The 16,780-nt window shown below is 38.8% G+C and overlaps 1 protein-coding gene across 2 annotated transcripts in view; it reads right to left on the bottom strand.

Moving 5' to 3' along the window:
- Nucleotides 1-16,780, bottom strand: part of COL21A1 (collagen type XXI alpha 1 chain) — a 99,436-nt gene that overhangs the window by 73,627 nt on the left and 9,029 nt on the right. The window contains exon 2 of one of the 2 annotated variants that reach the window (XM_015859230.2): nt 6,039-6,213. The exons of the other annotated variant lie outside the window; for it this stretch is intronic. The gene's annotated coding sequence lies outside the window, so the exon portion shown is untranslated. The remainder of the gene's footprint in view (nt 1-6,038; nt 6,214-16,780) is intronic. 2 annotated transcript variants of the gene reach the window in all.

Below are 16,780 nucleotides of genomic sequence, written 5' to 3'. Positions count from 1 at the left end.
AAAAAAAAAAAAAAAAAAAAAAAAAAAAAAAAAGAAAAAGAAAAGAGATAAATTTATGGCAAATTTTCTGTGGCAGTTCAGGGACAGTTCCTTGCACCACTCCTCAGCTGCATAAAGTGTTTTACATCCAGCCAGAAGACTAAACACCCCTTTTCTCTCTTCAGGCCCTGCTGTGTCAGCCATATTTGCATTTACCTATTACATATTAGTTTTATCACTAACATTCTTCATCTTTTCAGACCATTTCCTAGAATTGAAATGCCTTCCACGAAGGTCAAGACTCTAGAAACATATACACCAGACCTGTGGGGACTTCATGGTGGCCTTCTGTCATAGGCTGAACAGAGAAGCTATGGAAACCCCAGCCCTGGAGGCATTCAGGGTCCAGTGTGATGGGGTTTTGGGCAGCCTGATGTAGTGGGTGGCAATCCTGCTTATGGCAGGGGGTTTGGAATGAGATGATCATTATAGATCCTTCTAATCCAAACCATTCAATTTTCGCTTTTATTCATTTACAACCATTTCATTAGCAGATATATTTTGAAGGACAGACAAATATTAATGGCATAGCCCTCGTATGTCCCCACTGGTCAGCTCTCATCAAGTTGTCCTAAAACTCTGCAGAACAAAAGTCCAAGCAGAAAAAAAAAAAAAAAAAATGTATAGCAAGAAAAAAAAATGCTAACAAGCTTTCCTGGCCTCCATCCCATCTATCCGAACAGCAGGAACTTTTGCTCACCATGTGGTAATGGCCTCTCAAACTTAGGGTATATTCAAACTTCTTGCTCCACTGTTGAAAGAAATAATTCTGCCTTCACAAGATATCAGGCATCAATGTAGGAAAAACATGAGGGAAATGTAGGGCATGCATAATATATATCTCACTTCTCACAGTGAAGAAATTTCCACAGCAGCCATCAGGGTAAGTCTTTAACCTTGAAAGACATTACAGTCATTGAACTATTACATCAGAGCAAGATTTTTGTTGGTGAAAACTATGCTTGCATTTGAAGTATTTCTTAAAAAGAATCAGCAGAATAATTGCCAAGACAGGCTTGCCTGGTTTGCAGAATTAAATTGTACTCCCCCAGTGGAAGACTTTTTTCCATCTCTTTGCAACAGTCCTTCTGTATTTCATTTACAATAAAACCGAAATAATAGAAGCCAAATTAAGTACCTAGTAGTCCAAAACATACTTACTAATAGAACCCAAACGTAAAAGGATAAACCTAAGACTTAAACAACCACCCGAAGAAGATTCCAGGAATTACCAGCGTTCAATAAATTCCAAAGAAAATAATAATATAGCACTGCATTTTTAAAAGCCAAAAGAGATGCCAAACCAATAGTTCTAGAAACCAAACTTCTGTGTCTTCTCAACACAATAATTACAGCCCAGGCAACAGAAGCACACTTGAAATTACATAAAACAATTGCCAAAGTGCCTCATTTCTGCCACCATGAAGAAGCCATTGTTAATATCAGCCTAGGACTTCCCCACTGACACTGGGAAAAATAAAAATGAAGAATTAAAAAAGAATCACAGCTGATTGTGACCTATCTTTCCTTTTGTAAAAGAAACACAAAAAGTTGTCTCTATGGTGGTCCATGGATGTGCTCTCTGCTTTCTGCTCTGCCTTTGAGAGCTGAGAAGTCAGGGTCTTAATGCCAACTTTCTGCCACAGGAGCTCAGAAGCTGGCTTGGGCTGTGTGGGGAAGCACTGAGGAGTGGCCAATCTGTCCCAGTCCCTAACAGGCAGCAAGTCACGAAAGTCCTGTTTGCTCCTTATTTTCTCTGCATCTGCTGGGAATCAAATAGTAGCCAGCCATATACCTCAAGGTATTACAGCAAGCAATGTGAAATTGTTCATGATTAGACTTTTTAAAATGTAACCTGGAAATCAGATTTTTTTTTTCTACCTCTTAATTCTAACCACCTGCCTTTAGCGTGTGGGAATTCACGGAAGAGAGATTCATACAGGTTTACTACATTAATGCACAAATACCGCATCCAGCTGAAGTAAAGGTTTGGGTACTGGGAAAGCAATACAAGAGAATTATCACACACGTTACCATATTTGTCCAGGTTTCCCTCATGGCTACTTCATTTTTCCACTGTAAATGGAACAGTGCACCACACCCAGAGTCTCTGCAATTCTAGTGATGCACTGGGTAGCAAAAGCAAACCTTTGGCTACCTCCCAGCTCTGCAAAACTGTTTAATTTAAAGCTGCAAAGGCCTATCAGGTGATAAGGGTCTATCAGATATTAACTGAGACAAGATACACAATTTGGTGGATCTTTACAACTTGGCACGGTCACTCTTCTGGTCTCCGCTATATGTTTTATTTATTTTATGACGGGTTTTTTGTGTGTGTGTGAGTTGGTTTTATGCTGGTTACTTGCCACCATTCTGATAGCAGAAGGGATGTTCCCAGTGAGAACAGTCCTGTGAAATAAAATAGACTCTCACACAGGGCAATCCCAAATGTAAAGGCCTCAGTTTTGTACCCCTGAAGTAAGGGATTGTAGCATATGCCAGATATTTTTCAGCATCTCAGTGCCTTTAATTTGCATTGAAAGCCAAGCAAGCTTCTGCTCATCTCAGACTAAGTGAAAGGCAAAACCACAGCAATAAAGCTTGGCTCCACCACCCCATGTCTTACGAGTGCATGATAAACTACAGAGACAGACAAATTACCATCTTCCTATACAAGTTACTTTTCTGTCATATATGGGTAGAAAATTCATTTAAGTTTGGAATTTAGTGACATATCAACACAGCCACATGCTGAGCCATTTTAGGCAGCTTGAGCCAATTAGACAGTCAGTGTCTAAATGCACCATCTTTCTTGGTGCATTTTCTGGGCATTGTAATTGCACAGAGCAGCAGCATTTGCACTAACAGGGCAAACACTGTGTACCTCCAGCTAGGAAGGAAATGGATATCTGGTACAGCTATTAATGAAACAAACATCCATTACTTGATTCTGAATGAATTCAATGCTTGTCCATGTGTTGGAGATAGCATAGGCATGCAACTCTCAAAACAGCTTTGCTCCACAAAAGTACATAGAAAGATGTTCAGACAAGTGCATCTTCTTGTCCTGATTTCAGCTGGGACAGAGTTGATTTTCCTCACAGTGTCTGGTATGATTCTATGTTGCTCTCCCAGAATCAAAACAACACTGATAGCTCACTGATGTCTTAACTGTTGCTGAGCAATGCTGTACAGATCCAGTGTTGTTTCAGCTTTTCAGTGTCTCATACTGTCCTGCCAGCAAAAGGGCTAAGAAAAGCTAGAAAGATTCAGAATCAGGATAGCTGACCTAAAATGGCCAAAGGAATATTCCATACCACATGGCATCATGCTAAAAAAAAGAAAAAAAAAACACCTATAGAACTGCAAGGGGTTGGCTGGGGCTGCTCAGAGACCAGTTGGGCATCAGTCAGCATGCGGTGAACAAGTGCTTGTGCATCATATGTTTTGCATGTATATATATATATGCACACACATGTATATAATTATTCTTACCATTCTTTCTATTTACTAAGACAAAAGGAAGAGTTTTTGTCTCAGCCTATGAGTTCTGTCTTTTTTTTTCCCCCCTCAGTTCTCTTCCCCATCCCTTTGGTGAAGAGGGAAGAGCAAAAGGCTGTGTGGTGTTTAGCCGCTTGACCACAACATCTCTGTACACATACACAGCAGAAGAATTTCATGTCCAACTTAAGATTTCAGTAGGAAACACGGATATCTAAGCAGGTTAAAACAGCATTTCCACCCTGCATTTAGAAGACCAAAAGCAACACTTCTTGTGTCTCAGAAGGAAGTCTGCTGATGCACTCTCCACGCATAGCTTTCTAGTGCCCAGATATGTGTATCATTTACTCTTCCTAGGAATATTTGCTGAAGAAACTTTCCATTTAGAGTAGTTTGGAATCTTACAGAATCAAAACTATTTGCTCTTTAGCGCAGTTATCACTATTCAAACTGGGGAATGAAGTGAGATTTCATTTCTCTGAAAAGCCTGGCTTCCCTAATGTAATAAGAGTTCTTGCTCAGGAATGGCACTGAAGTGTTACAGAGGTTGTTCTTTCTTCACTTCTTCCCATTGCTAGTGTCTGCATATGAAAGAAGCTGGTAAGGGTATGATTTTAACCTTTACCAGCATTCCAAGAAAATAATCAGTCTAAGGGTTATGTATACTATCTCGTCTTCCAAGTATAAATTAACACTTCTCTCATATTACATCACTGTATAAACATCTCTCAATTCAGCTAGGGATCATTCGGTCTGGCATACAAAGAAAGAAATATTAAAACATTATAACAGTGATTTAAAGGACATAATGGAGATTTTTTTTTATTTTTTTTTTTTTGTATTTCCAAAACTTATGCAGTAATATAGAAAAAGTACAGCAAGACAAAAACAACCCTGAAAATACCAATTTATAAGCATTAAATAACATGAAAAAGAAATGCAATATTGCATCACCTTCTTTATAGTCAATCAGTCTGTTTTCAAAATTAATGACTCTCACAAATAAAATGTTGAGGCAATAGTAACTTTTTATTCTTATTTCTAATATTACCAGCCCTAAACATTCACAAAGTTAATGAAGTTACTCCAAGTCTGTTACGTTTAACAAGTACATATATCTGAATCTCTATTTCCACTTGGATTTCACCCCCATTCTGCAGTCATATTTTCCATTTTTTTTCCATACTAATCTTCTTCAGCTAAGGCTCAGTTTTACATAAATTTGTGTACATAAATTATAGAATTATAGAATTACCCAGGTTGGAAAAAGACCTTGAAGATCATCAAGTCCAACCGCAGCCTAAACAGAGTACCCTAACTCTAACAACCCTCTGCTAAATCATATCTCTGAGCACCACATCCAAACGGCTCTTAAACACATCCAGGGACAGTGACTCAACCACCTCCCTGGGGAGGCTACTCCAGTGTTTAACTACCCTTTCTGTAAATAAGTGTTTCCTAACGTCCAACCTAAACTTACTTTGGTGTAACTTGAGGCCATTTCCCCTCATCCTATCACTTGCCACGAGTGAGAAGAGACTTGCCCCACTCTCACTATAAGCACCTTTCAGATACTGGAAGAGAGCAATAAGATCTCCCCACAGCCTCCTTTTCCCCAGACTAAACAGCCCCAGCTCCCTCAGCCTCTCCTCATAGGGCAGATTTTTCAAGCCCTTCACAAGCCTAGTTGCTCTTCTCTGGACCTGCTCCAGTACCTCCATGCCTTTTTTGTACTGAGGTGCCCAAAACTGAACACAGTACTCGAGGTGAGGCCTCACCAATGCAGAGTACAGGGGCAGGATGACTTCCCTGGTAGTGCTCACCACACCACTCTTGATACAAGCCAAGATGCCATTGGCCTTCTTGACCACCTGGGCACACTGTTGGCTCATATTCAGCCAACAGTCCATCGGCACACCAAGTCCCTTTCCATCAGGCAGCTTTCCAAATGCAATGCTGTGCATAAATACATAAAATCACCCACAGTAAGTAGTGCATTAGTATTCCCATACCATTTCTTTCTATTTTTATGCAGGAATGAACTATTTTGGTGAAATCACCAGTATAATTATTTTCATACTGGGACTGTTTTGCAGCAGTAAATGCATGTTTACATAATAGTTCAGAGGAGTTTTTACTAAGAGGGATCAAAAATGAGAATGATGTATTTAAGTTGCACACACGGTTTTCTTGTTATTATACTTAGCACCAAGAAGGAGAAATAGTTGTACAGTAGTTCTTTTCAGCTAAGTAGCATCTATACTTATTTCTATTACAGCTGCTATATAGGAATACGCATTTAAGAGTACACAGACATTTTCTAATCCTGAAAACAAATATATAAATATGAAACATTTAATGGACTCCCTCAAAACACACAAATGCAGATATTATCTGGGCCTTCCACCTTGTTTCAACATCCTTTGCTTTCTTTCTTTCTAAAGCAGAGAGGAGGGCAGGAAGGCACTGCTTTGTTCCCCCTCCATAGAAAAACCTACCTGATAACAGGTTAAAGAACAGAGATGGAACTGGAGAAGCACATGAAGAAGAAGCATGGAAAGATGCAGGCAAAAACCTGTTGCAGCTGACTGCAAGTCCACAGCAGAAGCAGTAGGAGATGTGCAGTGGCAATGGCAAAGTGAGGCAGTTAGCTAAAGGGGAATGTCCAGGCACCTGCAGAAAGTGAACAAAGGCTGAAGAGTCTGGAGAAACAGCAGCAGTTTCAGAAAGATAAATGAATTGGACATGTACCTGCCACAGAAACCCCTGTGTTATCCTCAGGTAAAATAGAACTCCTGAGGATGCAGAAGGCTCACGGATAAATGTGTAAGCTCCACACCATACAATTTATTTCAGGTATTTCCCCTGGAAATGATATTTCCTGAAATACAAAATGTCTCATCCACACCACACTAACCTCACCTGCATTCTCACATGCACAAGCATGACCTGTCATAGAGGTCATACAGTCACAGAATGGTTTGTTTGGGTTGGAAGGGATCTTTAAGATTATTTAGTTCTAACCCCCTTCCTACAGGCAGGGACACCTCCCATGAGACCAGGTTGCTCAAACATTATTTTAGATTTCTCATCCAAAGCTCAATTAAGGCACCAACAAGTATTTCATGTTTATGTTTCATATTTCATTTCCTCACGGCACAGCTACAACTTCAGTTTCTCATTAAAAACGGATAACTTAACATCAAAAGAGCATTACTTGGACTAGAGAAATCTTTTAAATCTTCAATTCAAAAGACACTTCAGAGGTAGGTAAGGAAATAAAAAAAAAAAAAAAAAAAAAAGAACAAATGATGAGAAGTAGTTTATATGAAAAGACTGCAAAACAATTGCAATTTCCATTCCTAACAGTATTTACTGTACAAAATAAATTCATACAAATTAAGACAACATGTTAAGTTTACACTCCATATTTATAGCTTTAACGCATCCCATAGCATAAAGTATTGTGAAGATTAAATAAAGAAGTGTAGAGGATTAAAGAGATGAATCATATTTAGGCAGGCTTTGAAAATTTTATTATAGCATGCTCTTCAGAACCAGAAATATCTGCACTTCTCACCATTTGGGTTTAAAAGAAAGAAAACCCTGTAAACTACAAGGTTACAGGTTATCCAGCCTATTTCATGAGATGTCATACATCAAAGACAAATGCAATCGATAGATATTTTAATCCCAGCAAAAAAAAGAAAGATATTTCTGAAAGCAAAAAGAAAAAAATCCTCTGAATTGGGCTGTTTATTTTTCATGAGATTCAATGAAGCCCAGCAAACCCACAGAATCTTCCAAGCTATGGCACAGAAAGTTTGTATTCATGCTCCAACATCTGAAATCACAGAAATATATTTTTAAATCCTTTTTTTTGTTTTGTTTTTTGGCATTTTGTGCTTTGCTGGACTTACTCCTTACTGATACTGTGCCAGGTTACAGCAATTAGTTATTACGGGTTAAATTAAAAAAGCCTTACCACAGCTTTTCGGTTGTTGAACTGATACATGATTGACTGAAGAACAATATAGGATGGGCAACTTATGTAAGCAACCACTACTGGCAGCTCAGCATCCTGGCTGCAAGCAATGAATCTGAGGTCTCCCTAGAAACCATGATTTCATCCTGACTGCAAAAGCCCATGCTGTTATTTCTCTCTTTATCAAGCAACTTGAGATTTCACAGAATTTTCCTTCCTTCAACAGATCCAAGGAAAACAAAACAGCCAATCAATGGGATAAAATCTGACACTCAAATTGTACAGTTGAAACTCAACTATGCTCTGATAATAAGACTCAGTGTAAGAAACAGTCAAACTTATTCCTACTTGATATCCAAAAGGTCTAATTTTAAGTGTGCATATGTATATGTATGTATTTTAAAAAAAAAACAGAGGACAATTTAACCCAACTGACAACTTAATCCTGGTGCAATAGTCTAGGAGACTGTTCTGTCTGCACTCAGGAATGCAGAGCTTAAATGGGCCAACAGTAAGTGTTGATAAAGAAAAGAAAATAGCCATTGGGGCACAGAGTGCAATAACTGGTAATTACAGATAGTTTAGACGCTGATAGAAAGGGACATAATGGTAACACAAAAACTGAACCAATCCAAGTAAACTTCTAAAGCAACGTAAAGACTACGTTAGGATTACACCTACTTGACAATAGATACACAGGAACTTATATCCATTATTGCCACAGTTCTCAAAGTCTGCATAAAAGAACACTGGCAGAAGATTCAGAAACAGTCATTGCTACCAAATTCAGCTGTGTCCTTAATATGCCAGGTAAATGCTTCTGCTGATAGCTTTTCACTTCCTCCTCTTCCCATACATTTATTTTTATTCTCTACATTTTAGAAAGGGAAGATAGGGCTGGCTTAGTTAAGACACATGATTTGCAATGTCATGACTGCAATATTTTGAGTGAAACCAAGAAGTAGTAGTAGGAAATGCACAACAGGTAGTATAAAATGTTTGTTATACGAAGATAACACTGACTACGAGCTCTGTCTACCTGCTTCAATACAGAGTATCAGAACCAAGAGTTATATTTTCTGTCTCCATTTCCTTCTCCTGTTTGTTCATTTTGTTTATGCCTCACAGAGGACTGGGTTCCTACAAGCACAACAGATCCAGCCTATTACAGTTATTCATAATCTTTCTCAAAAAATGATGGCTAATCATGTTCCCAGAGAGACGTGACGTACTGACAAAAGCTGTAAGGGTAAAAATGTCAACAGAGAACCCCACTTCAGCTGAAGGTTTTAACAGCGTATATGAAATCTTAGTCCTTTCCATTTCTTTAATCATAGAATCACCAAGGTTGGAAAAGACCTAAAAGATCATCCAGTCCAACTGTTCATCTATTACCAGTAGCTCCCACTAAATCATGTCCCTCAACACAACATCCAATCGTCCCTTGGACTGTCTGCCCTCTTTTTCCTCATTTTTGGAAGCATTCAATTGGAGGTAAAACAGACCGCTGTTTGATAGGTTGGTTTATAGTTTATTTGGGTTTTTTTTAGCAGTAGTAGAATACAGCCATGGGAAAAACTGGTTAAAGTCTCTACTAAAGCTTCAGAACCTGTTTTTATTGTTTTACACTATATGATTGTAATGGAATAGAAAGTGCAACAATGACAGCAGAATAGCAAGTTCCTAGGCTGCAGCAAGAGAGGGTTTGCTCAAATACAACAGCCATAAGCACAGAAATAAAGGAAAGAAGCTGCTTACCTTCAAAAGACCTCAGACATGCAGGGATCTCCAGCACAGTACCTTTGCTTCCACTGCCAGCCCTTAAATGAGGTCTGGGAAGGGGTGGAGTCAGCTCCATCCCTTCTGGTCACTCGGCATCATTCTGTGCACCTCAGCTCCCCTGGGTTGGCCCTGCCTTCCCACCAGGTGCTCAATCACTGCTTCAGGCCAGGACTCAGCATTTCTGCTACAGCAGTGAAAGCCACTGTTAACATCTTTGTCTTTTGGGGTCTTTTAATTCCAATGAACTTAGTACAGCCGGATTTTGACTACATGAAAGGTACCAGAGAATACCTTGGAAATATTTGATTATATCTTAAAATTTTGCCAGTATATTATATTATTATTTTACATATACACCAACTGACATCAAATCAAGAAGAATCATATGAGCTAAACAGACAGGAGCTAAACATTCAAGGCTTTCTAGTTCTGTTCTTACAGAATATACAGTATATAGAATAAAGTGGTTGGGGGTGTTGTTTTTTCTTTTTTCTTAGTTTTCCCCTTTTCATGTTCAAAATCAGGCTGTGGTCGCTGCAGGAATAGAAATAGCAGTGATTCCAGAGGAACTGAGGTCTTGAACTATCAAAAAGCTTAAAATAGCTCCAGTTCTCTTCAGTGGGGCTAAATCAGACTCTTAACATTTAAGACAGTTTTCAAAGGGAAGGAAAAAAAATTAGCACATTCATGCTCAAAGAGCAAAATATCTTTACTCCATAAATATTTATTCTTTCAACTATTTCCAAAATTTGGTACTTTAATAAACTCTTGAAGGTCCAGATATACAGTGACCCAAGGCAAAGATTAAAACCATGCAAGATTTATCTTCTCAGCTGCTATCACCTGCAAAAACACCAAGGACGGTCTAGTAAATACTCAAGCTCACTTTCTTTAAAATGTGATTATTTTTACAGCCTGTTATGCAAAGATAATTATTTAGATTACATTTATAAAGTATAAAATTCCTCCCCAGTTCCTAACGTAGGTCCTTCAGTTCACAAGGCAAGTGAGGACACAGAAGCTGCACAGTTGGATAAACAGCGAATGGGCAATGCACACTAATGTTTAGCAAAGGTGCAGTTTGGGAGATGGTCACTGCCATCCAGCTTTATTTAACCCATGTCTCTGGATAAACCCCATCCCCAGGAAATTCTTGTGCATCAGCCTTTGCTTTCAGCTTTGTTTCACCTATGTAAGTAGCATTAAGAAAAAATATTCAAAGCAAGGCATGAAAATTTCACCCTAGCTGTTGTAAATCACTTTCTGACATAGCAAATACACTAGCTTTTCCCCAGTCCCCCCAGTGGGTGCCTGAACAAGAATCTGTTCTAAGTTAGACAGGAAAGCACACACATTTGGAAGAGAAATGCTTTTTTAACAACCATACAGCTAAGTGAAATTCATCTTCTTTGCCAAAGACACTGTGTGACCTTGGGAAGAGAAAGGATCACCCAGGATATTTTTATCATCAAGTTTGACCCCTATACACATAAAGCCACAGAATATTTACAAGAAAGCATTTACTATAAAAGAATTTTTTTTTTTTTTTTTTTTTTTTTTGGAAAATATCTATTCTTGTTTTAATGACCCTCTTTCCTTTACTCCCCTTAATCTTTTCTACCGTTGAACCACCCTCACTTTTAAGACATTGCACCATATTTCTGACTCTTTAAAGAAATTGCACTGCATTGCAAAGCTGAATTTCCCAGAATACCCAGCCACCAGTTCTGTTGATGACTTTCTTATCAAAACAACCAGATCTCCCCTACTTCACTTGATCTACACATACACACAATTCAAGCCACCATCCAGTTCTGCCCTCCATGTACTTCATCTTCATAAGTTTCACACTGAAGTATTTGTTTTTCAAATCCCTTCTCAATTTTGTGAATTTCCTCTGAGCTTTGTTTTTGCCATCATACTTTTGAGGCACTGACATAGAACAGGGCACATAATTGCTATTGTAAAATCCCAGAATCATTTCTGTTCAAAAGACTTGTACTTCACGCATCCAAACATACTGGTTTATTTTGCCCCAGCACTGTAGCAACAGCACATATTGAGGCAATTATCTACTGAATAGTGATAGAAAAAAGTAATATCTAAAGTAAACTACAAAGAATAAATCTCTGACAAAGAATAATTATTCAGGATGGATCTCAAAAGCACTGCTGATCGTGGGCATCCCTTAACAGTCTACTACTCAATCTGTTTCTAATTATTTAAGAATGCCCTTTGCTGAAGAAATTGAGGCAGGGTAGGATGGAAACAAAGAGTGGAATGCAGCATGGCTTCAAGTCATTAAGAGGGAACCGGTAGGAAGCTAAGTTGTTTGGGAGGACTCAATTGAACTCCAGGAACAGGGAAGCACAATGGGGAAGCTGCATGCAGTCCTGGAAATATTTTTCTGAGGTTCCAGGAAACTAAATCATAAAATCATAGAATCCTTAGAGTTGGAAAGGATTTCTGAAGGCCATCTAGTTCAACCCCCCCTGCAGTGAATGAGGAAATCCACAGCTAGATCAGGCTGTCCAGCCTTGCCTAGAAAGTCTCCAGGGATGGGGTGTCAACCACATCACTGGCAACCTCAAAATTGGAGGTAGTACTAAAAGCGAGGTCTTTTCTTCTCTCCTCAACCTCCAGTGTAAAAGCATGTAAAGCTGAGGGGACATCAGTCTGCAAAAGAAGGCATAGAGGAGATGGAAGGAATCTCTCCCTACAACCACGCTGGAAAGTTAAGTGGAAATGGGTACATATCAGAAAATACAAAATGCCAATTGGATGTACAAAGGGACTAGTAGAGGCACCAAAACCTCCATCCTTGGGTTATTCAAACTTGGTCTGAATGAGGCCCAAACCAGAGTACACTAAATAGGTCTGCTTTGAGCATAGCTAGACTACAGAATCACAGGAAGCCCCCTTCCAACTTCCACATTTCTGTGTCTCTGAACCACTTTCCAGGAACTTTCTTTCTCATTCATGTGTGCAACTTCTAGGGCACTTGCTCTTTAGGTGCAGAGGTCCCCCATTCATCAAGCATAACACTCTTATCCAGGTCATTTGCCTTCCTGAGATATTTGGCTTTAGGACAAGGCCTGTGAAGGTAAGAGGACAGTATGATAAATAGCAAACAGGAGGAGATGGAACAGGGTGAGTAAAGTAAGCCCAGACAGCCCTGCCATCCCACTGCCCCAGTAGACAGAACAGAGCTCTAGTAGTAGCATGCCACCCCTCATATTTGACTTCTGTTAGCATCAAGAGCTGCAGAGAAAGAGATGAGTAACCAGGAAACAAAGTTTAGCTATACCTTACACTACAACACCTACCCTGTACCTCCCAACTTCTAAAATGGCTTTTTACTGCTTATGATTTTTTAGCAAGTAGTGGTGTGGATTTCTCACTTTCACGAGTATCTCCACCCCATTCCCTTCCGATGCTGAAAGGTCAATGCTTGTATTTACATGTTCCTTACATATCTTTATGCTGGATTTTTCTCATGTTGTACTTCTTACTTGTATACATAGTTCCATATCTGCATGAGAACTGCTTAGTTATTGCAGTCTTGTTTTATAATTCATCCCTTGTGTATGCAAGGCAGTGAATCCCCACTACTAAGCTAGGAGCCCCACAAATATTACCTCTCCTTATGAAAAAGTTTCTGCGTACTATAGTACTGCTATCATCATTTACTTTAATATCTTTGGTTCCCCTTTTCTCTCACTCCAGACAATAAATGCTACTGGCCACTTGCTTAATTTTCAGACAGTTGCTGGTCAGGATTTAATAGTACAAGAGGATTACATTTCCAGACCCCAAGGAAAATGAGAGAAAGCCTAACCTCAAGTCAGAGGCATTTATTTTTACAACAGTGACAACACTGAGTTTCACACAAGTTTGTTACACACTTGGAAATTCTCTGAAACTTCAGTGTTCAAAATCACAGAAAATTCTTCCCGGGCTGCCACAAACAACTCCCAACAAGCTGGCACTGCAAGGATGAAGAGGGGGTGGAAGGCAGCATCCTGTTCAATCTTTCCAGGTTACAGCACATGGGAAGAAGGCAAATTCTTTCCTCCCACTCTACAACTATGAAGCAATCTTCAACATATGGGTTGGAGAGTCATCTAGGACTCAGGGATGAGATTTGCTACTACATTCAGCAGTGATCCCAAACAGTCGTGAGCATTTGTCATCTGCAAAGGACTAAAAAGGAAAATATAAAGGAAGTAAAAGCTCTTTCTACCAGAATCACTGGAATAATCTCTTATATCTGCCCAGAACTCTCAACAGCGCTTCTAAGTAACAAAGAGTTTTAGCAAGAAACAGGTTGTAGCAATGAAAAAGGAATTCAACAAATTACCTTAGAATGATACCTCGTGGCTTTTCAGGATAATTTTCATCCTTTTATTTCATATTACAAAGAATGTACCCATTTGTACTAACAGGATAAATAAGCAAAATACGTACCACAGGAAAAGCATAGTGCTCTGATTTTTTTTTCCTTATATCTAATCTAAATCTACCTTTTCTCAATTTTTTCCTGTCACTACAAACCTTGATAAGGTGTCTCTCTCCAGCCTTCTTGTAGGTGCCTTTTAGATAATAGAAGGCTGCCATAATATATCCCTGGCACCTTCTCTTCTCTAGGCTGAACAACCCCAACTCTCTCAGCCTGCCTGCATAGGAGAGAGAAGTGTTTCGGACCTCTGATTATCTTTGTGGCCCTCCCCTTGACACACTCCAAGGAGTCAAGGTGCCCCAGACCTGGACGCAAGGCCTCTTAAGGATGCAGAAGAGAGGGTGAATCAGCCTCCCTCACCTTGCTGGCCGTGCTTCTTTTGATGATACATTTTTTATACATACAGTGATGTGCACTGATGTCCAACTTCAATAATCTCCCTTAAAAGGAAAGAAAGGAAGAAGGAAGAAAATAGACTATTGGTCTGATATTACATTTGCATTTCTGCCTAGATTATGCAATGGACTCTGATGCCTTCACAGACAAACCAGTCCACATTACAAGGTATTAGAATACAGTTAAAAAGTCTTCTTATAAGTCTTTAAATTTAGATTTTAGTTAACTTTAATGATCTAAATCAAGCAGTTTGTGAGAGACTGCACTGCCTACCATTGGATAAGTCTTTATTCATGGAAATACAAACCTATTCTTCCCACAACACTGCACTCAGAAGTGCAAATAGCATGCCTCACTCTTCATAGAATCACCAAAGTTAGAACAGACCTCCGAGATCACCCAGTCCAACCTTCCACCTACTAACAATACTGCAGCTTTGGACATACTGTTAAAAATATTCCACTGCAGAGGATTTTTTACAAATCAGTCACACATCACAAAACATACAAAACATTTGTAGCATATTTTCTGCAGAGTCCATGCCATCAAAGCAGGTTCCAAAATAAAAAGAGTAAAACAACATAGCCCATTTGCAAGGGCAAGTTGCTTCCACAGCATAACAATGCTTTTGAATAGGCCTAAACAAATTACAGGTCATATTCCCTTGTACTACCCACGTGTATTATTTAGGAGAGAACCCACAAGTTAAGACAGCAGGTGTTTTATTTTTATTGATTCTAATATATGGGTTTCAAAAAAAAAAAAAAAAAGTGAAAGGAATACAATGTTATTACTCATGCCAGAAATTTGACATTTCTAAAGATGCCAGATGCATTTTCAGACATTATTCCTGAGGTTTGTTTGTCTTTTTTTTTCAAGCTTGGAAGGACTTGCTATTTTTTGTTAAATGTCAGGCTGGTGCATCTAGGGAAAAAAAAAAAAAAAAGAGAGAAAGGAAAGAAAGAAAGAAAAGAAAAAGCAAAAAGCAACACAAAATGCTGAATGTACATTATATGGAGAATGCTAATATATTTTGTGTTCTCACTGCTCCCCATGAACATAAACTCCCACAGTGTTTGAGAGCAAACAATGTTTCCAGGTTTGATTCTGTCACTTGAAACTAACTATCATACAGCTGGACAAAAGCACAGAGCAAGTAGTCTTAGAGAGTTCATATGAAGAAGACTTGTGCAGATAAATTCACCTGTCAAATGTCAGTTCCAACTTGTACTTCTTACAGTAAATGGAAAATCATGGTCATTTTTTTTTTTTTTTTTTTGCTCTCCAAGATGGACAGGATTTACAATTACTTCTATGTTGGCATTAGAAAATATATTAGCTTTTAAATTGTTGGATTCATACACCGTTACAACTATAGTAATCCAGCAGCATCAGCAAGCATTAAACAAGTACAAAATACAGTAAGGAAGCAAAAAGAGAAAGTTCTATACCCAACTTACCCAAGAATAGCAATAAATAATTTGTTAGCCAACATACACAGAGACCAAAATGGATCCTTTTCTAAACATACTCCATGGTATATAAAATTTAATTCATATACAAAGTTTCAGTGGACTTAACATGAATTAAAAAGACAGTTCAAAAACATAATAGAACTCTATTTCTACATTACACTGCTCTAACACTCTCACGATACTAGGAGGTTACCATCAGTAAGTATGGAAACACCCTGCAGAATGCAACCTCCTAGTTGTGAAAGGCAGTGTGTAAAATCAGGCACAGCCTTTGCTGTCCATCTGTGCCATGAAGCATCACCAGGTGCATATGAGAAAGATACTTCTCCAGCTCTGTGAAGAGCTATCTTGAACAGGAAACTCCTACGGAAGCTACTAGGCGTGCTACTAGTGCTACTATTTGAAGCAGTATGAGCAATGCATCCACACATTTTACTTTGCAAGCCTGTTCATAATACAGCAGCCTCCACTCTATGCTTGCCATTATCCTTAATGGAATAAATCACACTTTACGTAGCTTTCATCTTTGCCTAGTAAGAAGCATTATCTCTACTATACATAGACACAGTTTATTTTGATCCAGTGTAAACAGCAAATGCTTACTGAGTGACAGGGCTTGTTTTAAGAGGCCTAACACTTACAATTCATCAGACTCTTCTGGTGTTGGTGCATGTTGCTTAAGTACCCAAAGGACGCTTCTGAAACTGAAAATGTTGAAACTTATGCTTATGGCTCTCAGCAGTACTGGGAAAAAAATAAGGTCTTGAAACACACAGTACCACCCATAATTACACCAACTCTCACCATTTTCATCTTCCATGCCACCTCTAATCAGAAGCTCACCACTTAAACATTTACCAGTAATGAGGTAAATGGTTCAAACTGTTTTAGACTGAGGAAGGAAACTAAACTCAGACCTTTTTTTATCTTGGCTAATGCTCTACCCACATGGCAATAAAAATAAATAAATAAATAAAAACACACCTTACTATTCCTGGATATTGCTCCAAAAAATGTAAAAACATGTCCAAAAATTCCAGCTAGATCAAGATCCACGGGTAAGACAGAAGAATTTCTGCCCTGTAAATCTTTCTAGGAATCAGATGTCTGTTAAGTACATACTATGCTACGCACTCTAGGACA

This window comes from Coturnix japonica, chromosome 3 (assembly GCF_001577835.2).
Source record: "Coturnix japonica isolate 7356 chromosome 3, Coturnix japonica 2.1, whole genome shotgun sequence".
Taxonomy (NCBI): domain Eukaryota; kingdom Metazoa; phylum Chordata; class Aves; order Galliformes; family Phasianidae; genus Coturnix; species Coturnix japonica.
Note: the sequence above shows the minus strand (reverse complement) of the source record. Positions and strands in the feature narration are given on the sequence as shown.